At 43.2% G+C, this 27192-nt stretch overlaps 2 long non-coding RNA genes across 2 annotated transcripts in view; one reads left to right on the top strand and one right to left on the bottom strand.

Annotated features, from left to right (window-relative positions):
• LOC121284169 overlaps positions 1-27192 on the bottom strand; it is a 50248-nt gene that overhangs the window by 15469 nt on the left and 7587 nt on the right. The window lies entirely within an intron of this gene.
• LOC121284175 lies at positions 25785-27159 on the top strand. Its single transcript, XR_005944449.1, has 3 exons — positions 25785-25832; positions 26819-26920; positions 27022-27159. It is a non-coding gene; the product is annotated as an uncharacterized LOC121284175 (long non-coding RNA).

Here is a 27192-nt window from a genome sequence, read left to right as displayed (position 1 = left end):
AGAGGCTAGGAATCGTGTGACGAGTAACTCACCTCCTGACTCCCCAAAGCCTGTCCACCATCTATAAGGCACAAGTAAGGAGTGTGATGGAATACTCTCCACTTGCCTGGATGAGTGCAGCTCCCACAACACTGAAGAAGCTTGACACCATCCAGAATAAAGCAGCCCACTTGATTGGCACCACATCCACTAAAATTCACTCCCTCCACCACTGAAGCACAGTAGCAGCCATGTGTGCCATTTATAAGATGCACTGCAGGAATTCACCACAGCTCCTTTGACAGCACCTTCCAAGCCCACGATCACTATCATCTAGAAGAACAAGGGCAGCAGATAGAAGAGAACACCACTACCTGGAAGTTCCCCTCCAAGTCACTGACCATCCTGACTTGGAAATATGTCATCGTTACTTCACTGTCATTGGGTCAGTGCACTGACACTGTCCCTCCCTAACAGCACTGTGGGTGTACCTACACCACATGGACTGCAGCGGTTCAAGAAGGCAGCTCACCACCACCTTCTCAAGGGCAACTAGGAATGGGCAATAAATGCTGGCCCAGCCAGCAAAGTCCACATCTCAAGAACGAACAAAATAAATAAATAAATACATTGGAAGATGGCTAATTTGAATTGGGTGAGAAGGGATTTAACCAGAATAAAATGCGACCAAAGACTGACAGGATAAAATGTAATGGAACAATGGGTGATCTTTAAGAATGAAATTTAGGAGAACCAAAACCAGGACTCCTTGGGTGACGAGGTAGATAGAAAACACAAGGAATAGGAGCAGGAATAGACCAGATGGCCCATTGAGACTGTTCTGCCATACAATGCGATCATGGCTGATTTTGGGCTTCAGCTCCATTTTCCCACCTGCTCCCCATATCCCCTAATTCCCTGAGAGACCAAAAATCTGTCTATCCCAGCCTTAAACGTATTCACTAATGGAGCATCCACAACCTTCTGGGATAGACAATTCCAAAGATTCACAACCCTTTGAATGAAGCAATTTCTCCTCATCTCAGTCCTAAGTGATTGACCCATTATCCTGACAATGTACCCCGTGTTTTAGATTCCCCAGCCAGTGGAAACAACCTTTCAGCTTCCAGCCTATTGAGCCCCTTCAGAAATTTGTAGGTTTCAATGAGATCGGCCCTCATTCTTCTAAACTCCAGAGAATATAGGCCCAATTTACTCAGCCTCTCAACATAGGACAACCCCCTCATCCCAGGGACCAATTTAGTGAACCTATGCTGTATTGCCTCCAATGCAGATATTAATATGCAATGAAAGTAGAAGAGAATGTGAGGAAACAGAAAAAGAGGATGAATGATGGTAGCTCAAGTGAATTCTTCAAGCGATAAACAGGTCAAATAGGTTAGGAGGGGAAGTGGAGAGGAAAATAAGACTAACAAAGAGAGAATGAAAATAGAATTACAGACAACATAAAAAGGAACCCAAAAACCTTCAAAATCTTCAAAAAAAATCTAGTGGTATTGTCACTGGACTAATAATCCAGGAGGTCTAGCTTGGCATGGGGGAAATGAGGGAGGCCATAGGTGTGGGTAGGGGGCATGAGGTGGAATGGATGGGGCATAGGGAGTGCATGGGGGCTGAGGGGGTGTGAGGAGTGAGGGCTGGAGGCCCCTTTCTGTTTTTATTTTAACCGGATGAAGTCTCACAGCACTGAGGCGGGCCTTTTATGCAGCCTGCCTCAGCTCCCCCAAACCTTTTCCAGGTCAGCTGGTCCAACTGCAGCTCACACCTGCCTACTCTACAATGCAAATCCTGTCCTTTTGGCCTCTTTCTCCAAAGGCGGGCAGGACGAACTGGGAATTTTTCCAATTCCTGCTACCCGCCTCAAGGAAGAAAATCCAGACCTATGCCTCTATGATGGTAAGGCATTTCCTCATCTGGGTTGGGGGAAAGGGTGAGGTGGGGAAGTTGATTTCCTATCTACCAACTATCTTGCTTGTGGCTAGAATTCCAAACTGTTGATTCAAGTAGTTAGTTCTGTTACATGAATAGCTTCCATGGTTTAATTGACCATTATTGACTTAGACATTTCAAGTTATTTTTTGGAATGTCTATTCATAGGATAAAACTCTATTCTGTTGGGAAGTAATATAGTTTGCTCTTGCGAAAAGTGGATAAAGAGTCTCTGCCTTGGAATCTCTTGGTTACTGTAGGATTATCAAGTTCATCTAAACTGAAGAAATGGCACCATCTATTGCTTTGTGACATTCAGGAGATGTATACAATAGGATGCTGTTCTTCATTGTTAGGTGTTAAAAGTTTCAATGTTCATCTGTACTGTCCTGGAAACCTATTCAAAGTGCAAACTGAAAATTGCATGTTACCATCAAGCTAAAAAATGTAACATTCTTATCCTACAAACATTTTTTCTAAGAATACTATCATTAAAAATATAGATTTATTTTTCTCAGGTGCAATATTTCTGTTTCATTTATGCCAGGCATGTTTATAAACTTGCCCATTCCCAGGGCATGATGCAGTGCAGTCCATCTTAAGTTCTGCAAAAACAGAATAGCATGTGATGTATCTAGTAGGCCAAAGACAATAAGAAAATTTATTCCTCTGGATTTTTAATGCACCTAAAGCAATATTTCAAATGATGTAACTTAAAAACAAGTAAAAAGTCAAAGGATTTTGATAGGAATTCAGATGCCACCTTAGCTGTTTACAGATACAACCAGTGAGACCTTGTATTGTTTTAAAGACACAGCTGCTGTATGCCAAGTGGATGAACGGTCCTATTTGTCCTTTTAAATCTGGGCACATAAAGATGCTTAAAAATAGATTTTCACATATGCTATTGGAACCTCATTCCTTTTTCTATGACACTGATGAAATATACAGCATGGGAATATTACAATTTGGATGTTAGTAATTTTTCATAAGATGTTTCAACAGCTGAAAGTGATTTTGTTCAAACTCTGCATAATGGGTCCAATGATCTGCAACTGGTATTTTTAGCTGCTTCAGAGTAGTTCATTTGTTCCAGCATCCATCTCTGTCAAGTAGGTTTCACCATCTGCAGTTTCCACAGCAGCATATCTAATAATCCCTAATAACTGGATTTTGTTTGATGGGAGGGAAACAATGTATTCTGATATTTCACTATTTTTATGACCTTTGGTCTGGAGATTCCAGGTCTTAATCAGCTGCATCAGAGTGAGGAGCTAAAATTTTCTTGTTCTATTTTACTTGGATGGTTATAAAAATAACATTTTTATTAATATAGTGAATTATCAGGTTGAAACATCTCAAAGTACTTCACAGATTAGTTAATATTGATTTGCAGTGACCATGGTTGAATGTACTGAGTTGCAAAAATAGTGTTCTCCAATGACAGCATGATTTCAGAACAGAATCAACTGCAAAAATTAACAAAAAAAGACTTGCATTTATATGGTTCTTTTCGTGACCATCTGACATCTCAAAGCACTTTACAACCTATGAAATACTTTTGAAGTGTAGACACTGTTGTAATGTTGGAAAAGCAGCAGCCAAGTCATGCACAGCAAACTCCCACAAATGGCAATATGATAATAACCAGATAATCTGTGTTTTTGATGTTGATTAAGGGATAAATATTGACCAGTACATCAAGGATAACTCCCCTTCTCTTCAAAATAGTGCCAAGGCATCTTTTACATTCACCAAAGTTGGTAGAGGGGCCATCGGTTTAATGTCAGCTCCCACTGTGTAGCACTCTCCCAGCACTGGAGTGCTAGCCTTGATTTTTGTGGTCCAGCCCTGGAGTGGGACTTGAACCCAGAATTTTATAAGGCGGGAATGCTAACAACTGAGCCATGACTGACATAACTGTAAAAGATTAGTATGTGAAAAATAAGTTTAGAAGATGGGAAAGAATTAAAAGATGTATTTAAATTATAGGGGATGTTTGATGCAGTTAAGCACTGTCTTCCCATACTGAGACTGAAGATTTGATTTTATTTTCTAGTCAGTGTGGCAATAAAACATTGGCCTAACATAATAACTCTGCTCATTCCAATGCCTATCTGGAATATCATACAATTTAAGCTTCAGAACCTCCTAATTGCTTGGATTCTAGATTGGTTACTGTCAGGCTGAATGGCCAAACAGAAAGGCTTATGATTAGCTTGTTTTTATTGATGCTACTGGAAGAAACAGCTCCCTGTTTACACTCTTAATTAATTACCAAGTTTTCTACTGACTTTGAAACTGCTGCCAGTGGAAAACCAGCAACATAAATATGTTTTAAATAAGAATATGGGCTTCGATCTTAAACCTCGTGAACCAGAAGGCATACTAGTGCTGTCCTAACCGACCCCTCCCAAAAGACAAATGGTGAAGCTTTAAATTCATATACAAGAAATGGAAAATGGTTAAACCTGAAAATTGTAGCCAATTAATCTTGCTTCAATTATGGGTAAACTTCTGGAGGCTGATTTTCTTCTTCAGTTTACCTGAGCAATGCTCCATTTCAACTCTGTTTAACTTGCAGTCTGGTTTTGGGGCAGTTTGTGGAGTCCATGGGCAGAAACTTTTGCTTGGTGGGTGGGCGCGCGCCCGACCCACCCGAGCATGAAATGACACACTTTGACATTGGCCGAGTGTGCCGACAGCAATGCGCAGTTGAGCGATAGTTCAGTCAGCAGGTGTGCACTGGAACCGGCTGCGCGTATGCCGACAATTAAAAGGCCAGTTATGGCCATTAAGTAATCAATTAACGTAAATTTTTTGCAGCCCGTCAAACCTAATGGCTGGCAGGCAGGCAAAAAGGCCAAGCAGCCTTTGCATTTTTTTGGAAACATCATCCACGGGTGGGATGAGGTTTCCTAAAGCAAATAAAAATAAAATAAAAACTTTAATAGTTCATTAATAACATGAAAATGTCACATGAGGGGACATGTTTTATTAACTTTTTATTTTCTTTATTATTTTTAAAAATATCTCTTCATCTCCCTGAGGCACCGACCTGCCTCAGGGAGATTATGCAGCGCTCACTCACGCATGGCCAGTTCGCACTACCCCACCCCCTCGCCTCACACAGGCAGCGCTGAGCACTATCATTCGTGTTTCAATTAAGGCGGGCCTTAATTGGCTTCCCGACCACTCCTGCTCAACCCTGCTGAGCCTGCCCGCCAAGGGCAAGATTCTGCCCCATGGGAAACGTTTTCAACTGCCAATGGGAGGTAAGCACAGAGGTGGGTGGGTGTAAAAATATGTGCTGCTGGCTGACATGCCAGTTTCCTGGCACCATTCTGCCCCAGGGTCATTTTCATGGTGATGGGGTTGGCATTAGGAGATCGACTGAGCCCATGCAACAGGTTGCCAATTATGCTTATTAAAGCCTATAAGGCCCATTGTCAGAAGCCAACTGGAATTTTCCGGTCAATGTCTGAGTCCGCAGAGGCATTGGGGAAGCTGCCTGAAAATCACAGCCAGCTGACAGTTCCCCACACAGTGTAGCCTTCTGACTCCCATTTGAGCCTATAGTCAGGGTCAATAAGCCTGCAGGGAAAATCCTGCCCCATGTTGCAGGATAAAACTCATGAACATTAACAAATGGCAGGGACCAATCTGCGGTAAACAGCATGAATTTGCAAGTCACGGTTCATGCTTGACTAATTAAGTTGAATTTTATGAGTGTCTGGACGAAGGATTTTATCGAATCATAGAATGGGTGCAGCCATTTATCCTGCCTTGTTCCTGCTGTCTCTCTGCAAGAGCAATTAACATAATGCCACTCCCCTGCCTTTTCCCTGTAGTCCTGCAAATTTTTCCTTTTCAGATAATGTTCCAGTTTTCTTTTGAATGCCATGATTGAATCTGCCTCCACCACACTCTCAGGCAGTGCATTCCAGATCCTAACCACTCGCTGCATAAAAAAGGTTTTCCTCATGCCGCCATTGCTTATTTTGCTAATTACAGTAAATATGTGCCTATCTATTCTGCTTAGTTTCCTCCTGATTTGGAATACCCCTATCAAATTTCCACTCGACTTTCTCCAAAGACAACAGGCCTAACTTCTACAATCTAGCAATGTAACTGAAGTTCCTTGTGCGCGGCACCTTTCTTGTGGATCTTTTCTGCACCCTCCCTAATGCTTTCACATCCTAAAGTATAGTGCCCAGAACTGGACACAATAGTGCAGTTGATGCTGAGCCAGTATTTTATACAGACTTATCATAACTTCCTTGTTTTTCTACTCTGTGCCCCTATTAACAAAGCCCAGAATGCTTTATGCTTTATTAACTGCTCTCTCAACCTGTCCTGCCACCTTCAATGGCTTACATACAGAGTTGGTCCAAGCCGAATGGAATTCCTGAGGTGGCGGCTGCGGCTAAGGGTGATGCGGCCCACAAGGCGTCGAAGCAGTCGTTGACTAAAGTCACCAAGAAGCCGCCCAAGAAGTGGAGGAAATCTCGCAAGCAGAGCTATTCCACTTACAAATACAGGGTGCTGACCCAGGTCCACCCTTCCAAGGCCATGAGTGTCAAGAACTCCTTTGTTGTTGACATTTTCACACGCATCGCCTGCAAGGCTTCATATCTCATTCACTACAACTAGCGCCACACCAGCTCGACCAGAGAGATCCAGAGCGCCATCCGCTTCATGCTGCCAGGGGAACTGGCCAAACATGCTGTCTCTGAAGGCATGAAAGCGGTCACCAAAACAACTCCGTTTAGGCCAATCATTCTAAAGATTATAAAAAAAACACACCCAGTTCCCCCACTCCTGTATCCCCTTTAGAATTGTACCCTTTATTTTATAATGTCTTTCCATGTTCTTCCTAACAAAATAAATCACTCCACATTTCTCTACATTACATTTCATGTGCCATTTGTCCACCCATTTATTAATCAGTCTATGTCCTCTTGAAGTTCTATATTATCCTCCACAGTGTTCACAATGCTTCCAAGTTTCATATCATCTGCAAATTTTGAAATTGTACCCTGTATACCAAGGCCTAGGTCATTAATACATATTAGGAAGAGCAAGGGTCCTAGCACCAACATAGTGGGAACTCCACTACATACCTTCCTCCTGTCTGAAAAACATCCATTAATCACTACTGTCTGTTTCCTATCATTCAGCCAATTTTGTCACTGTCACTACTCCCTCTGTTATTCCATCAATTATATCTGTGCTCGCAAATCTTTTGCTTGGCATGTCTTTTGGAAGTCCATGTGCCCACATCAACAACATTAGCTTCATCAACTCTTTCCGTTATCTCATCAAAAATCTCCAGCAAGTTAGTCAAACCTGATTTTCTCTTAACAAATCCATGCTGGCTTTCCTTAATTAACTCATACTTGCCCAATTGACTAAGGATTTCGTCCTGAATTAATACTTCTGGAAGCTTCCCCACCCCAGAGATTAAACTGACTGGCCTGTAGTTGCTGGGATAGCTTTACACCCTTTCTTTGAACAAGGGTGTAATGTTTACAATTCTCCAATCCTCTGGCACCATCTGTGTCCAAGGAAGACTTGAAAATAATGGCCAGTGCCTCTGTAATTTCCACCCTCAGTATCCTTGGATGCATTGCACCTGGTCCTGGTGCTTTATCAACTTTAAGTACAGACAACCTATTCAATACCTCCTCCTGATCAATAGTAATCAATAAATAGGCTTTATTATCCATTCTCTCAACCTGTCCTGTCACCTTCAATGATTTGTTGCATGTAAACACCTGGGTCCCTCTGCTCCTGTACCCCCTCTAGAATTGTGCCCCTTATTTTATTGTCTGTTCATGTAATAGCTATCAAAATGAATCACTTCGCAGTTCCTTCATCTGCTACTTTTCTGCCCATTTCACCAACCTGTCTATGTCCTTTTGAAGTTCTGACTATCGTCCACATAGTTCATAATATTTCTAAGTTTTGTGTCAACCACAATTTTTGAAATTGTGCCTTGTACACTAATGTCTAGGTCATTGATATACATCAGGAAGAGCAGGAATCCTAACACTGACCCCTGGGGAACTCCACTATAAACCTTCCTTACAGACAGGGCAGGGATGGGAGGATGGGTTCTCCCCCTTTTCATCTCTCAACAGACTGTAAATAGATGTGTTTTGAGGAGCAAGAGTGTTTTAACCCTTTGAGTGTTGACTCTCAAAGCCAAACAAAAGACAGTTTTCTCGTAAGTTTAACAAAAGGAAGAATAACATCTGCAACAGCACCCACACACACACAAACACACACGCACAAACACAAGAAAAGGTGTTTACAAAAGAGGTAGCATGGGCTTAGGCTTTTAAAATGTCCAAAAATTCTCTTGAGATGGAAGCTCGAAATGTTGCAGACCTAATGATTCTCTTTTGGCTTATTGAAGAAATGGAGATTGGAAGATTCTGGCAATGGATTCTCAGTGACTTACTGTTTGCAGAAGCAGATGTGCAGCTTTACTCTAGTCGAGGTGCAGTCAAATCCCTGAAGTGAAGATCTGGTTTGGCTCTTCAAGTCAGTAAGTAAAAGGCTAGCCCTAATTTTCCACCTGCTGGTGGATTTTAGGCAGGATCCTTCCTTTGCTGGGATGGTCCCTGACTACTTGAGCATTGACACACAGAAGTGTTTGAGTTTCAGAAATTTGCAACCTTCTTGTGACAGAATGAGTTTCTCCTTGTATCTATTCTGTGGAATTCTATTCCACAGCCAAGAGATTTGCAGGACCATCGTGAAGTAGCTCTAGCAGGTGTTTGGATAAATGCAGACATTAAATCCACAGGAAAAATCTGTTGAATTTTAATGGCTTCTCAATGGAATGACTCAAAAGGTTGTTTGCATTTTAATATCCTGTTGAGGCAAGCAGGCTAACTTCCAACCTTGCGTAGTTCCAGGCTTAGTTGCAGACTAGGTCACCTGACCTCTCAACTCCATCTTGTTCCATAGCAGATTGTCCATTATCTATTTTGTTTTAAAAGTGCAGTATCCATTTTCCATAAATCCATGAGTATAACTATATGGGCATGACAGTCTGAAAAACAACTGCTCACCACTAGTCTATGTTTCCTGTCATTGAGCCAAATTCATATCCATGCTGTTACTGTCCCTTTTATTCTATGAGCGCTAACTTTTCTCATAAGTCTGTTATGCAACAATTTGTCAAATGTTTTTTGGGAGTCCATGTACACCACCTCAACAGCATTACCCTCATCAACCCACCCTGTTACCTTGTCAAAAACTCCAGCAAGTTAGTTATGCATTGTTTCATAGAAGTATTGAATTTTCAGGAAGATATAATCATTTTCATAATGTTATTGGAATTTATTATAAAATAGAGCATTAGTGTGGTCTGTGTCTATGGGTCTGCGTGTGTGTGTGTGTGTGACTTAATTGAATTCAAGGCAGCTGGTCTGAAAGCCTTGAAATATCAGAAGATAAGCTAGGTTTGAAATGTTAAGTAGGTAAACATGGGGGAAGTTTTAGAATGTCAGGTGTAAAGGAGCATTTGCATTTTTAAATAAACCAGACTAGCTTGAATTCAAAAGAGAGGGGTGAAATATTTTGCCCAGCCAGGAGAAGTTAAGAAATGGGACAGAATTTTGCCCTTGTTGGGCGGGCTTGGTGGGGGCGGATGGGAAGCTGATAGCTGCCTGAAAACAGGGGTGGGCCATGATTTCAGGCCAATTAAGGCCTGCCCAGGGTGAAGTGCATGCTGCGACGCTCAGCACTGCCTGTGCAGGGCGTGAGGGAAGGGTGAGCGGAGTGAGTGGGGAACTTTGTGTATGCACGAGGGTACGTGCTGGAAAAATTCCCTGAGGCACAGGGCTGCCTCAGGGAGATGAAAAGCTCTGAAAAACAAAAATAAAGAATTTTTAGATATTAAAAAAACATGTCCCCTCATGTGACTCTGTCACATGAGCAGGGACATGTTATGAATGAGATGTAAACTATTTTGTTTTATTTTTATTTGCTGTTGGAAGCCTCATCCCACCTATGGGTGAGGTTTCCTAAAACGTGCAAAGGCCACTTGGACTTTTTGCCTGCTGCCACCTGAACTATCACGTGACTGAATGTTGACATCAGGATGCTCGCCCAACGTCATTGAGCGTCAATACACCCTTGAGCAGGTTGGGCAACGCTCGCACGACGAGGTGAAAATTCTCCCCGCTGTGTTTATTTTTCCCGAAGATTACTGGTAAAATTGGTACTATGATAGATTTTCTTTATTATTAGAGAGATAACGTCCAAAGACATAGTGAAACAATGAGAATTTGCATTCAAAGGGGAAAATATGTTGAAAGGATAGAAGGCTGTGTGTAAGGACAGGCATTCTGAGATCTAACAAGTGTGAAAAGCCTCCAGCATCTAAGGCCAGAATCTTCGGATCGGCATGCGGGGGTGGACCCCACTTGCTGACGTGTAAAATGATGCACGGTGACATCGGGTGTGCATCCCAACATCACCTTGCATCATTCTGATTTTTAGTTCAGCGGGCACGCTCCAGAGTTGGCTGCCCGCTGAACTGTCAAAGGCCTATTGAGGCCATTTAAATATTAATTTAAATAATTAACAGAGCTGCCCGTCCAACATTAAGATTAGTGGGCAGACGAAAAGCCCAGACAGCCCTCGCACTTATTATGAAACCTCATGCACGGGTGGGATGAGGTTTCATCAAGGTTTTTAAACTTTAATAAAATTTTTAAATATAATTCATAGACATGTTTCAGCTCATGTGACATTGTCGCATGAGGGGACATATCTTAAAAATTTTTTTTCTTTATTTAAGTTTTTCAAAATCAAACTAATCTCCCTGAGGCAGCTCTGTGCATGTGTGCGAAAGAGCGCAGACCCCGGCTCTCTTTCCTCCCGCCCACCCGTACAGGGAGTGCTCAGTGCTTCTGGGTGCGCGTCAAACTGGGTGGGTCTTAATTGGCCCGCCCATGTGAAATAGCAGTGCGCAGCCGATCACGGGTGGCGATTGGCTGCGCGCCCACCTGCGCCCACTCCCGCTCAGCCCCCTCGAAGGGGAGAAAATTCTCCCCTGATCTTCAAGCTGCTGTACACAAGGAACCGAAGCAGAAGAAACTCACTTTGAATTTGACTGTCCAGGGTTTGTGCTTTGCCTGAGTTTGTTAAAATCTGTGTCTTACTGTTGCCTTAATGCAAGTGTAACTGGGAGTTAGGTTAACTAGGGGATTTACAAGTTATCACAGTAGTAATTTGTAGATCTATGTATGTAACTAAAATCACTTCTTCTATTAATAAAGATTTAATTTAGTTTTGTAAGAAGCCTATAAGGCTCCGTGGCCTTATTCCTACTGAATTTAAGGCACGCACCTTGAAGTACATACAGATTGCAAAACAGTTGTGACAATTGTTTCAAATTTCCCTTTGTGATTCAAGCAGCTCAGTATTCACCATCAGCTGTGCCATAACATGAATATATAGTTAAACAAATCATTTTTCATATAATATATTGAATAGACCAAATTGATGTATTGTGTACAGTTGGGGGCACCCTATTACAGCATATTACAGATGTGGGAAAAATACAGTGAAGATTCAAGGGTTATACTAGAAAGTATGAGTCATAATTTTGAAGAAAATGTCAAGAAATTGGGACTTTTTCATTGGAACAGAAAAGGCTAAGGGCAAATCTAATTTGAACAAATATGAAATGCTTTAAGAGTGTAAATACTGAAAAAATGCTTCCATTGGTTGCATAATTGGTTTATTATGGTTAAATTTCAAATCCTCAACTTTAATTCCCTGCATGTCATGCTTTCCTCTGCTGGAACATCTTCCAACCTTATATTTCCTCCTGTACCCTTTGGTCCTCTGACTCTGGTCTTTACTGTCTTTCCACTGCTGGGGAAGAGCCTTCTGCCATCTTGACTCCTCTCTTTGAAGCTCTCTCCCTAAATTCCTCTGTCTCTCATCTTCTCTCTCCACTGTGGAAAACTTTCTCAATACCCATGTCTTAGACCAAGCAGTTTGATAACCCTTCCTAAGATCTCCCTGTAGGATTTGGTGCACATACCCTTATTTTCTTTTAGCTCTGAAGAATAGTCACATGGATTCGAAATGTTAACTCTGTTCCTCTCTCCACAGACGCTGCCAGATCTGCTGAGTTTTTCCAGCATTTTCTGTTTTTATTTCATATTTCCAGCATCCACACTATTTTACTTTTACCCTTATTTTTTCCTTCTTTCACATCCCACTATTAAGTGCCTTGTGACTTTTTTTATTTAGACATTGCTAAATTCAGGATTCTTACTAGAAGAAAGTTGGAGGAAGTTAGAAGAATTATTTTTCTTCTGATGATGATAATTAGAATATTACATGTTTTGCCACAACTGGCCATTGATGTAGAAACTACAATCGAATTTGAATGTGCAATACAATAAGTATTTGCAAAGGAAGAATATAAGAAGATATGGAAATACAATTTAACTTTCATTTAATTAGCATCTTTAACATAGATAAACATCCCCATGAGCTTCACACCGGTGTAGTAAGAAAGAAAAGACAAGGAAATGGGATTGGACAGCTCCAATTGAAGACAATCACCGGCACAGACCTAATGGGCCAAATGACTTCTCTCTTGTGTAATAAGTTATATGATTCAATGCACATGTTAATTTAAGGCTGAGAGAATAATACATCAACATTGAAATTAAAATTAGCTAGAGGGATTACCTAAGGAAAAAGCTTGTGTAATACTAGGCCACACAGATTAGGTGGTCTTTAGTTTGATTCCCAATCTGTGCTTGGTTAGCTGATCTACATAGTAAATGCCCTCAGGCTGAAGGAAGTGAAGAATTGTTCAGGATTTCCACTTTGATTGATCTGGATATTAGGCGAGAAAATGTTTTGGCTGTGAAGATGCCTTCCTTAGTTGAATAGCCTTGCTGCCCAAAGTAGTGCATGATGAACAACCACATGGACTTGACACTAGAATAACTGACACCTTTGGACAGTACCCAGTAAGACCATTGCCTTCTGGAGGGTGGTGGTGGTTGTGTTTGGGGAGGGTGGGGGGAGTGGTTATGGGACAGAAAGTAGCAACCCCTTCAAACGCCTCACATTGTTCTCTGCTGCTGTCCTGGATTCCATTGTTCATGAGGCCACAAGTTGGGGGTTATATGTCAAGGAATGATTAGCAGTCTGATTTCTTAGTAGCTTCTGTTAGGGGAGAATTATGATAAATTGTGCCTACTTGAAAGAATGAAAATTATTGGACCATTTAAAAAGTAATGATAATTGTAAATTAGTTTTTGTTTTTGGAGGTTTTCCCAATTAATCTGTTAGGATAGAAAAAGGAAAAGTTCAAACAATCACAAACAAGATTTCTCTGGTAACAGTTCATTTTATATTTGTTCGGAAGGGCTTTTACCTGACAGCTCATATTAGCAACTAACTGGTTCTGACAGAATTATGAAACAGTTTAAAAATAATGGGAATGTTGCTTGCAGCTCATATTCATTTATAATGACTGGAGCCACCAGTATTGAATTCAGTTAATTGGCTCATTAAAATCTACAGAGTACCTAGGGTTACATAGGATGTGTGGCACAGAAGCAGGCCATTCATCACAACCAATCCATGCCATTGTTTATACTCCTTTCAAGCCTCCTCCCATCTTTTCTCATTTAAATCTGCCATCATATCTGTAGTAGAAGGATCTGGTACATACAGGGTTAATGTGGGACTGACTACAGTACCGCCCACACAGTGATGTAAGAAGGCACATGACCCAAATCTAGGGTTAATGTGGTGTTGGCCAGTGATGTGATAAGACCTCAGATGGAGATAAATGCAAACTTGTACCCTATACTATATATCTGTATGTGGTTACAAGTAGTTAATAAAGACTTGCTGTTAACGTACAGAAGACAATGAAGCCTTCTTTAATAAACACAATCTGCAACCAACAGCATCCCAACATGGTGGCAGCTTCAGGGTCAAAAACCCTCAACCTCACAGAAATGGAAGATTAAGAAAAAGGACATTTCCAATGGTTCTGAATGGAAAGAAGCTCACAACTAAAGCTACACATGCTGAGAAAAGTAGCCAGAAATTCTCCAAAGAGAAGCGCTTAGAAACTAAAAAGCAGAAGTTTACTGCAGTAGAAGACTCCATATAATCTCCCTTCTAAGTCCAGCTTCATCAAGTGGAGTTCATAACCTGCGAGGGTGAGTGACATTCTTTTACTTTTCACGCTTCAGCCAGTCGTGAGAAGCCCCTTTTACTAATACTGTTAGAAGTGCTATATGAATGAACCCTGTCATTAATCCTGATTCCCTGACTCCAAGCTTCTAAGTTGAACAAAAAAACCAAGTTAATAATTAATTTACTCAACTCTTGGGAACCTCTCAATTCCTTAAACAGCAAGCCTGTGGTTCTTTTAAATGTCTTGTTACTCGCAATGCTACATTGCTGATTAAATCAAGTCAGCAGACTGCCGACCCATGAGCCACTGTTAAGAATTCTTCTTTCTGAAGTGCACCACCACCATTTTGCGTAGCCCACCAAAACTGGAAATCTATTGTTCTGCAGTGAACAATGACACCATTTTAGAAGCCTCTAAGCTCTTAAAGCTTTACCCACACTTCTAAATGCTTCGACGATGATCGCAATTCCACACTTCCAACTGCACTGGGACGTACCCAAGGCCCAGACCAGTCACAACATTTGACTTTTTGGAGAGAAATATTTTTATAGGACAGCATTTCTCCAGACTTCTGCAAAAATTCTGCAGACCTGCAAGCTAGAGACTATCTTACCCTAGACAAGGCAATTCGGTTAGTTAGACTGTCTGAGCCACATGAACAAGACAGGAAAATACTAAGGGGAGAGAATACAATATGGGGCAGAAGCCAACCCTCAGTCCAGCTTATCAGATCACAAAGATGCAGGGACAATCCAAGTCAGGAGAAGAAATTCCTGGACCACCCAGCAGAGTGACCTTGTCAACGCTGTGGTACAAAGCGCCCTCACAGGGGAGAACAGTGTCCTGCGAGGACAGCCCAATACTTCCACTGCAACAGACAAGGCCACTTGAGTAAAGTGTGCAAGTCAAAACCCCAGCACCACACAGATAGCCCAAAGGTAATCCACAAGGTAAAGACCGAAAACCCAGAAGACACACAGCCTTGTTCTTGGGTGAAATCAAAAGTGGGGTTCTTCATTTTGGAATGCTGACATCCTGGTAAATGGTCATCTGATAAATATTAAATTAGATTCAGGTGCCAGCACGACAGTCCTGTCTGACAAGGAGCCTGGCTCAAAGACCTCTGTCTTCGAACAGCGGACACTCCAATTTATGATGCAGGGGGAGCCTGATTCCCAGTTATTGACATGATCCTGGAACCACTGAGATATAGTAGAAAACAAATCTTTGAGCTGATGTACATCATCCGTGCCCAGTGTTTGGCTCTCCTGAGTAGGGATGGCTGTGTAGCCTGGCATCTCATCCGGATGACAGAAGATATCAAGTCTATCACTGTCTTTAGCCAGTCAGAACAGCACAGTCTTGAGTGCGCAAACACTATAGAGTATTCAGACTCAGGTTTTACCTTTGAACTCTCTTGTCCCTGTGAGGAGCAGGTTTGTTCATTATCATTTCAGGTCCTGAAAAGTCCCCAATGGTCAGACCAACCTACCCCCCATGACATTACCATGGCACCTCTGGTGGAAGTGCTGCTAGAGAATGATCAGCAGACAGTAGAGCTGGTAAACATATCAACCACTGTACACATGCTGCAACTTCCAGCCTGCAAGCCACATCCACAAGTGATGCTGCAACCTGGTAGCAGTCTATCAAAGAAACATAGAAACTAGGAGCAGGAGTAGGCTATTTGGCCCTTCGAGTTTGCTCCGCCATTCAATATGATCATAGCTGATCCTCTATCTCAACACCATATTCCCGCTTTCTCTCCATACCCCTTGATGCCCCTAATATCCAAAATATTATATCCCTAATATCCTCCCTGACTGCACTAGCAAACAGCCCCCCCCCCCCACCCCCCCCCCCCCCCCCCACCGAGGACATTGGTCCCGGTCCTGCCTAATGCAATCTGTCCTGTTTGTACTGATCCCAACTTCCTCAGAAGTGGTCCCAATGGCCCAAGAACCTGAATCCCTCCCCTCTACACCATTTCTTCAGCCAAGTATTCATCTGATATATCCTGTTATTTCTACTCTCGCTAGCACGTGGAACAGGTAGGAATCCTGAGATTACTACATTTGAGGACCTACTTTTTAATTTACATCCTAACTCCCTATATTCCGCTTGTAGGACTCACTCCTTTTGTTACCTATGTCGTTGGTACCAAGGTGTACCACGACCATTGGCTGTTCACCCGCCACCTTCAGAATGTCCTGTAGCCACTCTGAGACATCCTCGACCCTGGCAACAGGGAGGCAACATACCATCCTGGGGTCTCTGTGGCTGCAGAAATGCCTGTCTGCTCCCCTTACTATTGAATACCCTGTCACTATAGCAGTGCCACTCTTCTTCCCCCACTCTTGTGCAGCAGAGCCACCCGCGGTGCCATGAACTTGGCTCCTGCTGCTTTCTCTTACGAAGTTGTCTCCCCCAAAAGTATCCAAAACAGAATATCTGTTAGAGAGGGCGTCGACCACAGGGGACTCTTGCACTTCCTGCCTTCCTCTACTCTGCCTATCACCATCGCCAACAAAAAGCAGAGGTGAGCATGCCACTCAGTCTTCTGCTAGCCACCAGAATGCTGTTCCTCAGCTTCAGAGGGCTTCCAGATGGCCCAGAAAGAAAAAGAAAAAGCAACGCCAAGGGAACAAATATCATCTTCGCCCACCCCACAAGAAACAATCGAAAGGACCAGCAACTATGCATTGACATAAGAGTCAGACTGACCAAGTGTGGTTCAACATAAAGCCACGGAAGAAAAGAATGAAACCATACCCAAATGTCAGTCCAACCCCCAAACCAACAACAAGGACCAGAACCACCAGAGCCTACTGCTTTCCCGACAGAATGGCGAACGAGATGTGGAAAGTTTATAAGGCTTCCAGACACCCTGAACCTCTAACTTCGAGGACTTCAAGGGGGAAATGGGTTACTGAGAATATTGGCATTAGAGTATTAACATTAACAACAATGTTAGAATAACGTTAATGTTGTAACAATAAGGCTAATGCACAAGACTTATAACAAGGTAAGACTTGAAGCAAACTAAAGTAACTCTGGGCCCCACTTGCCGACGCATAAAATGATGTGCGGTGACGTCGGGTGATTGTCCTGACGTCACCGCGCGTCAATCCGATCTTCATTTCGGTGGGCGCAGACAGGAGTCGGCTGCACGCCCGCCGAACTGTCAAAGGCTTATTAAGGCCATTAATCAACTAATGGAAGTACTTGTCAGGGCTGCCCATCCAACCTTAAGGTTGGTGGGCAGGCAAAGAACCCAGGCGGCCTCCGCATTTTTCATGGAACCTCCTCCATGGGTGGGATGAGGTTTCATGAAGGGTTTATAAATTAAACTGTTTCATATAAATTCACAAACATATCCCAGCTCATGTGACAATGTCACATGAGGGGACATATCTGAAATTTTTTTTTTTATTTCTCACATCTTAATGACTCTTCTTAATCCCCCTGAGGCAACTCCGTGCCTCAGGGAGAATTCTGCTCTCTTTCGCGAGCATGCTTCCAGGAGTGTGTCGCGCTGGGTGGATCTTAACTGGCCCACCCACGTAAAATGGCGGCGCGCAGCCGATCACGGGTAGTGATTGGCTGCGCACCTGCCTGTGCCCACTCCCGCCCAGCCCGCCCAACGGGGAGAAAATTCTCCCCTCTAATTCCATGGGATAAAGACTTGGTGGGGAGGGAAGGTGTAGTAGAAGGGTTTGGTAAATACAGGGTTGATATGGTTTTGAGTATACTCCTCACACAGTGTAAGAAGGCATATGACTTAGACCTGGGGGCAGTGTGGTGTTGGCCAGAGATGTGATAATACCTAGGATGGAGATAGCACCATGTCAGTGCCATCTACTGTGTAGTTGTATATAGTTACATGCAGTTAATAACAACTCACTGTTAACATACGTAACATATGAAGCCTTTTTTAACAAACAGGTTCTGCAACCAATACCATTCCAACAATAACCATCTATTCCCTTCTCCCTCATATGCTTGTCTAGTTTCCCCTTAAATGCATCTGCACTATTCACTTCAAACACTCCCTGTGAAAGCGAGTTCTACATTCCTACCACATGAATTCTACATTAACCAAAACATAAAAGTTCAGACTGAACTATAAAAGGAGGAATATTCTACAAGATTGAATCTGCAAATATACTATTAGATTTAATGTGCATTTAAGTTGCAGTCAATGGCCTGAGGAATGACGTTCCTATTGACTGCTCCAGAAATTTTCCAGTTTGGAAGAGAGCTCTATGAATAGATACAGGCATTGGTATGGCTCCTTCCATCAGATAAAAATTTACATATTTAGAAAGTAGTAAATCCTACTCTTTTCATATTTAAATTGAGTTTAAGTGGGTTTGTAAAATGCTCAGGGCTCCTTAAATAGATTTAGCATTGCACACAAGGTGCTAACTGGAGTGTTGTGAAAATTGTTGTCCAGGAAGTTTCTTTCACTCTATTTGTTTGTGTGAGATTGGACCTTTATTCATGATTTACACTCCAGTTTAGCGTCAGTGCAAAGTTGAAAGCACTTTGAACTGACTCTAAACTTGCAGTGTAAATACAGCCTGAGAGTTAATGATGAGAAAAAAGGGTGAGGCTATGTAACCCTGAGTGAAAGATAAAACAGTGACTGTGAATGCTGCAGGGCTTTCTAATTAAATAGAAAATTAAATAAAGCTGACACTGGTCATAGCTCTGTTACTCGTTTCACTGAAAACCCTGACTAAATGATCTAGATCTCCACATCTTTGAAAACTAGTGTGTACTTGCAAATTAAAGCCTGCTGCAAATTATAAGGTGCTACTGAAAGCATGTTTGCTTTGGGAGATGGTGTCAACCCAGCATTTAATTAAAAGTTAAGTAGCACTTCAAGGCCAATTACCTGACAGACTCACAGATTATAACAATGTTGAAACAGAACAGGCAACACTTTAATTTTCAGCAACTTTCCTATTTTTTTGAATCACCCTTTCATCATTGGCCTTAATTCCTACATGCAAGAAAGCAGACTTGCAGCCTGCTCTCAGTTTGCCTGCCACCACTTTCAGCTGTTTTATTTGTTACTGACTCATATTAATACAGCTCTGGTTGTGTAAACAGACTACAATCACTTTCTATTTATTTGAGTACTACTGACTGCTGAGGTGCAAGTCTTTTGTACTGATGGTGATGGAGTCTCCATTGAATCGATGGATGAGTCTCAGTTGTTATGAATATGTTGATAGGAGACTGTAGCGATCACCCAAGGCCCAGCAGCAATGTAAACACAAATTTTATTAGGCTTTCATTTTTGCAGTAGAATTAACATTGTTCCACTTCTGTTAAATGTGTCGGTTCAATGTGTCAACGTGTTTGTGTTGTGATGTTAAATTGCATCAATAGGCAAGAATTCATGATGATTTAGACCAACCCAGTACCTGCTCATGGACTTTGGCTTCAATTTTAAATTGTAAGAATTACTTATGTTTCTTCACCTTCTCATTTGGACTCATTACAGACCAATTTGGGAAATTGTGAATGTTGGGATGGTGTTGGTTGCAGAATGTGTTTATTAAATAAGTCTTCATAGTATCCAGTATGTTCACAGCAAGTCTTTATTAACTGCATGTAACTATGTACAACTGTACACGAAAGGGTACAAATATGGAGCTATCTCCATCCTAGTTCTTATCACGTCTCTGGTCAACAGCACACTGAGCCTAGGTCATGTGCCTTCTTACATCATCCTGTGAGTGGTACTGTACTCAGTCCCACATTAACCATGTATGTATCAGACCCTTCTACTAATCCTCCCCCCCCACCCAAGTCTTTATCTCATGGATATAGAGTTACTTTAGTTTGCTTCAAATTTTGCATTGTTATAAGTCTTATGCATCTACCTTATTATTACAAACTTAATGCTATTCCAACATTATTGTTATTACAGTATTAGCATTAACAATATTCTCATTACCCCATCTCCCCCTTTAAGTTCTTGTAGTTAGAGGTTCAGTTGGTCTGGAGGCATTATAACCCTTCCACATCTCGTTCACAATTCTGTCGGGACAACAGGTTCTGTTGGTACTAGATTCTTGTTGTTGGCGTGGGGGTTGGACTGGCATTTGGGTATGCTTTCATTCTTTTCTTCCATTGCCTTATGTTGAACCATGTCCGGTTGGTTCAGCTGTTGTATCAATGCATAGTTGCTGTTACTCTCGATTGTTTCTTGCAAGGTGGACAAAGATGGTGCTACTTTTTTCTTTTTCCATGTGGGCCATTTGGAAGCCCTCTGAAGCTGAGGGAGAGCATTCCTGTTGAGAGAGGAAGATTGATTGGTATGCTCACCTCTGTTTTTTGTTGTTGTTGGTGAGGGACTGTGTAGTAACCTGATGTGTAGTATATCTTTAAGACAAATGTTGTAATGTAAGATCACATGATCTTGATACCCAATAGCAGGGTAGCGCAGGCTACCTCTGTAGTCAGTAGTCTTGAGTTAGAGTCTGAAGAGTAAAGACAGAGTTTTGAGTTGTAAGCACACAAGTGTAGCTGCTGAGTTCCTTTTGTAAATAAACTGATTGTGTTTCTTCTAAGAACGATCCACTGATCTCTTCTCTGTCTTTGTACCAACTCGGTCACCCTGAAACAAGGTTGCAACCCGGATCCTTTAGCCCCAACAAACCAGGGCATCAGATCCAACAGACTTCTACCTGGTTACAGCATCTGTTGTACTTGCGGCAGGCTGACTGGAAGTTGCAGTATGTGCACAGTGGTTGATATGTCGCCCAACTGTACTATCATCTCAGTTAGAGTAGAGGCTTCTCAGACAGATACCACTTCCACCAGATGTGCCATGGTAATGTCATGGGCGGTAGGTTGGTCTGACCACTGGGGATCATCCGGGACCTGGAACAATAATGGACAAACTTGCTCCACACAGCGAGAAGAGAAATCAAAGGTGAAATCCAAATCGGAATACTCTTTAGTGCTTGAGCACTCAGGACTGTGCTGTTCTGACTAGCTCATGACAGTGGTGGGCTTTACATCCTCTGCTGTCTGGAGGAGATCCAGGCCTACGCAGGCATCCCTGCTGAAGAGAGAGAAAGGCTGGTTAAGGATGGCGTACTTCAGCTGAAAGATTTGTTTTCTGCCATTGTTGTATTCTCTTCAATGATTGGTTTTTCCTTGGAAGAGTATAATTTCTCTGTGCTATTTTATACGCTCACATTCTGTAATTGCGCCTCTCCCAGTTGTTTTTGAAGGAGCTCACACTCTTTATTGAGAAACTCTACCTTTTCTTGCCATTCTATGTTCTGGATTTTCATCTCTTCGTGTTATCTCTTTGGGGATGTAATGTTTTTCTAAGATTCCTTCCAAATGTGCAACTGTTTCCTTCAGTGTTGCAGCCTCTTTCTACTACCTCTCAGCTTCCTCCCACAATAGGAAATATTCCTGAATCTTCTCTGAAAACTGGTTCATCAGTCCTTCCAGAGTGGCATTAAGTTAATTTTGTTTTGCTTCGTAATGTTCCTGAGGGGACAAACCCGAACCAGCGAGACCTTTGTAATGTGTGAAAGTCCTTCGTCCAGTTTTCCTTCCTGGTGCAAAGCTCAAGTACTTGACCTTGAGTTTTCTTATAATTTACTAGACTCCCATTGGCCTGAATAATACACTCAGGCGAGGGGCAGCCTTCCGACTTTCGTGCCCCATAAAGTGCAAAATGATCCAATTGAGATCGGAGGGCGGGTTTGAGGCCTACAAGTGGTGAGCAACCCACCCAATCAGTGCTGGAGGGCAAGAGGTTCAGCTTCCTAGGTCATTGATCATGACCTGGAACGAGGTCACGGCCTGTAATATAAAGGGCCCCCTGGCATGGGGCAGTGTCGGAGGACCCAGCAAAAGTCAGAACTCAGCAGAAATTTGCAGGCCTTTCAGGTAAGAGTGCATATGTGTGATATCTGATGTGTCCAAAGTTTTCCACTGAGCAGAGGTGGCATTCTTGTAGATCACAAACAAGTTTTTCACATCTTTGCATGGAGGAGTTGTCTAGTTGTTGCATGTTTCCCTCCAGGGATGTCAGAGCCATTGGAATGAGGGGAGAGGCAGGGGAGAAGGGCCAAACCAGCCTTTCAATTTAATGATGGCTCCCTGAGACCCCTCCTCCATGCAGTCTCTAGGTGATGTGATCAGCTCATGCCATTCGGCGAGAAGAGGAGAAACCCGTCCAAAACACATGCTGCCTGGAAGGAGGTAACTGCTGAGGTTAGCAGCATTGGGCTGGTGAGGCACATCTGGTCTTAATGCCAGAAGAGACTCAATGACCTCACGAGTGCGGCCAGCACGAGTGCCTCCTCAGTATGTGTTATCTCGTGTCAGTATGCTGCAGGGTACCGTCATAAATGCAGGAGGCATGTGAGGTTGGCTGGAGCTCCAAGGCAGCATGACACAACAAATATTATTGTCAGTGTCGATGTCAGGGTGCACTTATCGCTTTGGTCCTGCTGGAGGGTGGGGTATTGGCAGCCTGTGCAGATGAGGAAGGTACACAGCACTAAGGCTGCCAAGCACTCTGCTGATAATGCGCTGGTGGCATGCCATCAAATAAGCAAACAGTGCTAGTGTCTCCAGTGCCTTCAGCCATTTCTTGATATCACATGGAGTGAATCAAATTGCCTAAAGACTGGAATCTGTGATGCTGGGAACCTCTGAACTTGTCAAATGTCAAATGCTGCTGGGCTTTGTGACTTAGCGTAGATGGTTTGTGGAAGGCTTGTGATGACCACTGACCCCCTTACTTCTGTCTCTCTGTCACAGGTGAAGCCTCTTCTGCAGACGCTGGTCGTCACTCCCCTCTAAGGATGAGAAAGAACCCTCGGAGGGTGCAGCATTCTCCCTCACATTCTTTCTCTGTCCCAAGTGCAGGTAACGGCACCTTGGCAGAGATTTGTGTGTCGGAATGAGGGCATGCAAAGTCCAGTGAGGGCCCTTCACAGTCACACTTGCAGATGCTGGAGTGTGTGGTGGAGCAGGCCCCAGGCAAATGGAGGAGTGCCTGGGTGATCCAGAGACTGAGCCTGTGTCAGATGATGAGCCTCTGGAGTTGTCTGTGAGGCAGCAGATGCTGGATGTACAGTGTGAGGTCCATGAAGATTTGATATATTTATCAGAGGGTTGATTGCATGCTCTGGTCTGGACTCTGGAGATGTCCCTCCAGGTCATGTGCACTGTGATCACCTACTCATTGGAGTGCCAAGGTTCCTCCAAGGACTAGCGACTGTCCTGCAGGGGCAAACTGAGTGAATTACAGACACAATCATTGGTATGTGCTCTGACCTGCACACCAGGGGCCCAGAGCCAGCATGATTGGGGGGACTGGGAGCATGGGTACCGAACCAGCTCCTGGGACTTGACAGGAAGACAGGGTGGACCAATAGTTCTAGTGGCGCAGAATGAGCACCAACTGCTGCCATTTGGAAGCACCTCTCAGGGCACTGCTGATGAGGGCAACATCTCCTCCGTCCATTTGCCATTGATGTGATTCTCATCCAGTGCCGTGGTGACAGAAGTTCCTCCAGCCTCTCAGCAGGAGTCTTCTAATGTGACAGGTTGTTCAAGGGCTCAATCGCATAGTGGGCACCCGTCAAAGTCATCTAGGGCAAGGGAGATAGCAGTGCAGCTGTAAGCGAGGGGAGAGCACTGTGTCAGAGCATTCAGAAATGCGTCAAAAAACTCTACAGTAGTCAACAAGTGGGTCACATGTGAATATTAAGTCTCATAATAAATTTGTAAATAAACCTAGACCTCATTTTGTCCCTTATGCCGAGGTTTTTATAAGATGATGTGGCTGTGGAACTTTTTTCAGGAGACAGACGATAAGCTTTAATATTTTGGTGCAGGGTAGGATGCTCTGAGTGTCAATATTTGGACAGGGTAAGTTTGCTGACAGAATGGTCACAAGTCATATTGCACATGGGAAAAGGCTTGGACACATGGCATGTATGCTTCTCTGATGCCGGGACTTTTGAAACCTCTGCCTTATCAAGGCAGCCCTGATGTCACGGCCATCCATGCGATCATGTCCAGGACCTTCCACCTGAATGTCACCCACATCCCATCACCTCATCCTTGCCCTTATTCTCTGATGAATAGCCCCTACCTGCTGTGCCCTAATCCTCAAGGACATTCCCTCTCTGAATAGCGAGGTTATGGAGGGTAGAGCACACCACAACCCTCAGGCCACATGTGAAGGAGTTAACTGCAATGGCCCTCCTGATCTGTCAAGGCACTTGAACCTCATTTTCAATAGACTGAGGGTTTGCTCGATGATGGCCCTGGAGTGGGCTGTCTTTGTATCTCCTCTCTGTGTCTATTCTGGCCGGATGCCCTCACTGGCATCATGAGCCAGCTCTTCAATAGGTAACCTGAGTCACCTATAAGCCATCCATCCAGGGCACCAGAGCTGCTGAATACGTCTGGCATCTGTGAGTTTCGCTGAATGTAGGAGTCATGGCTGCTATCCGGGCATCTGGCGCATACCTACATGATCTGTTGATGATGCTCACAGACCAGCTGGAAGTTCAACGAGTGGGAGCTCTTCCAGTTAATAAAGATGAAGGGCTGTCCAGCAGGAGCCTTTATGGCAATGTGCGTACAGTTAATAGCTCCCTGTACCCTGGGGAAACCTGCAATCGCCGCAAACCCTCTGGCTTTATCCAGCTGATCCTGCCCACCCTTTGAAACGTAGCATTATTGAAGATCTTGATGCTGTGGTGTGCAGTCAGCTGTGTTATGCCACTGAGGTCTCCACATGCTGCCTAAAAGGACCCCGTCACAAAGAAATTGAGTGTAACAGTGACCTTTAGAGCTACAGGCATTGGGTAACCCCCAGCGCAGTTGGTGGTGATCTTCCTTGCCGGCATGTCACAGAGTGATGTGACTGTGGCTCTTGAGAGCCTGAGCCTCTTGCATTGTGTCTCAGACATCTGCAGATAGCTCAGTCTCTGCTTATGTACATGAGGGGCTGCATAAGTCCTTCTACACCACTGCTGAGGATGAATGAAGGCTTCATCACCCCCTGGGTCTGGTGCAGCTCTGGCCCCTTCATGCACCACCAGTGCATCCTGGACATCCCGATCTACCCTTCTTCCCCCTACTCTCCTCTCCTTCTCCTCCTCATCTGCCTTTCCTCCTCGTTGGAGGTTGTGTCTCCCGCAGAGACTACAATGCCTATTTTTATGGTTAGTTTAAAGCTGAGGGTGATAGATAAGGTCTAAATCGACCACCCAGCAGGAGGAAAGAGGCCTCTAATTAAGTTAAGTTTTAAATAGAAACTCTGCTCCTAGCATGAGGTACTTCCAGCAGTAACAGAGCTCTGAACTGCTAAGCTGAAACTCTGGGCTCAGCTGAACCTTTTAAACCCATCTTAACAAGCTGCCTCATATTAAAAAATGGGAATCCCTCATAGAGTCAAACAGACTCTGCAAGTGTTTTATTGCAGACACTATGTTTTATTCCAGTCAATTGCCTCATTAATGAGCTTAACTACCTACATTAATTAAATTTGAATAATGCGGGCGGGTTCCTGATTTTTAACCTCACCCACCAGCTGTATTATCCGGAACTGATGTGATGTTGTTGGCAACGTGACCCAAAATCATCACGCCCGATAATACATTGGTGTAGGTTGGGAACGCTCCCAATTTTGGTGCGTATTATTAAGCTCATTGAGTTTATTTTGCTGTTCTGCCATTCTGCTGCTTAAGCTATTCTTTATTCCAAAGTGTTGCCGATGGGTAATAGGCTGTTTTTGAATCTGATCTTCAAGGATAATTAGCTGCTCTTTCAACTGTTTACTTTCCTGTTCAGCTCCTGTCTTCTCATTACTGTGTATCAGTGTATATCTTTGTCATTGCAGATAGCTCCAAAGCAGCTTTTTCTGAAGTAGCATTTTTTAAATCCTTGTGTTATTCCAGGAATTCGTATTGGTTCGTCAAAAAGTCTTCCAAGGCAATAACCCCTGAGTGCTCTTCTTGTCTGCTATCATGCCTGGCTGTACTTCAGGCTGAGTTCTTCCAATTCTACTTTGATGCAAACTTTTTCTGATTGATTGAATTTCTGCATTTTCTTGCTCCATCTGGTGCAGGGCTTTTTCCTTGTCATTCACTACCATCTGCTGTACAGTTCTGGAATTGTGTCCACATCTTCAAGAAGGAAATCATTTGGGATTTCTGCCCTGGGCTTCCCATAAAGATATATCATTGGGGCTTCTGGAGAATTCTGTACTCTCTGGTGCCCTTGTGTGGTTTGTTCATGTGCTGTCTTTTGCTCTTGCTTTGCTGGGGGTTTTTATACCTCTATTTAAGCTCCAAACTCCCCTCAGCTTGAAGATTAAAATATTCATCAAAAGCTGTTAACAGTTCCTCGAGGCTGGTTGCGGATTCATCAATGTTTTGCATCAGTACAATGTGATTAACAAGATCACCAAACCAAAATAAAAGGCAATAATCTGATCTTCCTCTGATTTTTTTGATTGAGACCTGATGTGCTCAAGTAATATGAAAAGTTGCTTCTTAACGATGTCAAATGTCCTGTTGGATTTGGCCCTGGGGTTGTTCCAAACTGATCTGGAAAACTGGATTTTTGAACCATGTTAAAGATTTTTAAAGTGTGGTTATATCTTTGAATTTACAGGCTTTCAAAATGGCGCCACCATTCACTGCAGAACAGTGGATTTCCCACGCGAGCTGGATGTCAACTTGATTTAATCAGCAATGCAGCGTTGTGAATAACAAGGTATTTAAATGAACTGCAGGCTTACTGTTTAAGGATTCGGACAGTCGTGAGGTACCCAAGAGGCTGAATAATTTAATTAATCTTCTTTCTTCCTTTTTCAGCTTGGAGCCCACGTGTTGAGACTTCGAGCCGGGGGATCAGGATTAGCGATGAGTTTCATTCAAACCGTGCTTCAGACTGAATTCGTAAAAGGGACTGGCTGCAGCCTGGAAAATAAAAGAATGTAGCTCAACCTTGTAGACTATTAACTCTGCTTGCTGAAGCTGGACTTC

This window comes from Carcharodon carcharias, chromosome 1 (assembly GCF_017639515.1).
Source record: "Carcharodon carcharias isolate sCarCar2 chromosome 1, sCarCar2.pri, whole genome shotgun sequence".
NCBI classification, from domain to species: domain Eukaryota; kingdom Metazoa; phylum Chordata; class Chondrichthyes; order Lamniformes; family Lamnidae; genus Carcharodon; species Carcharodon carcharias.
This window is presented reverse-complemented; position numbering and strand designations above follow the sequence as displayed.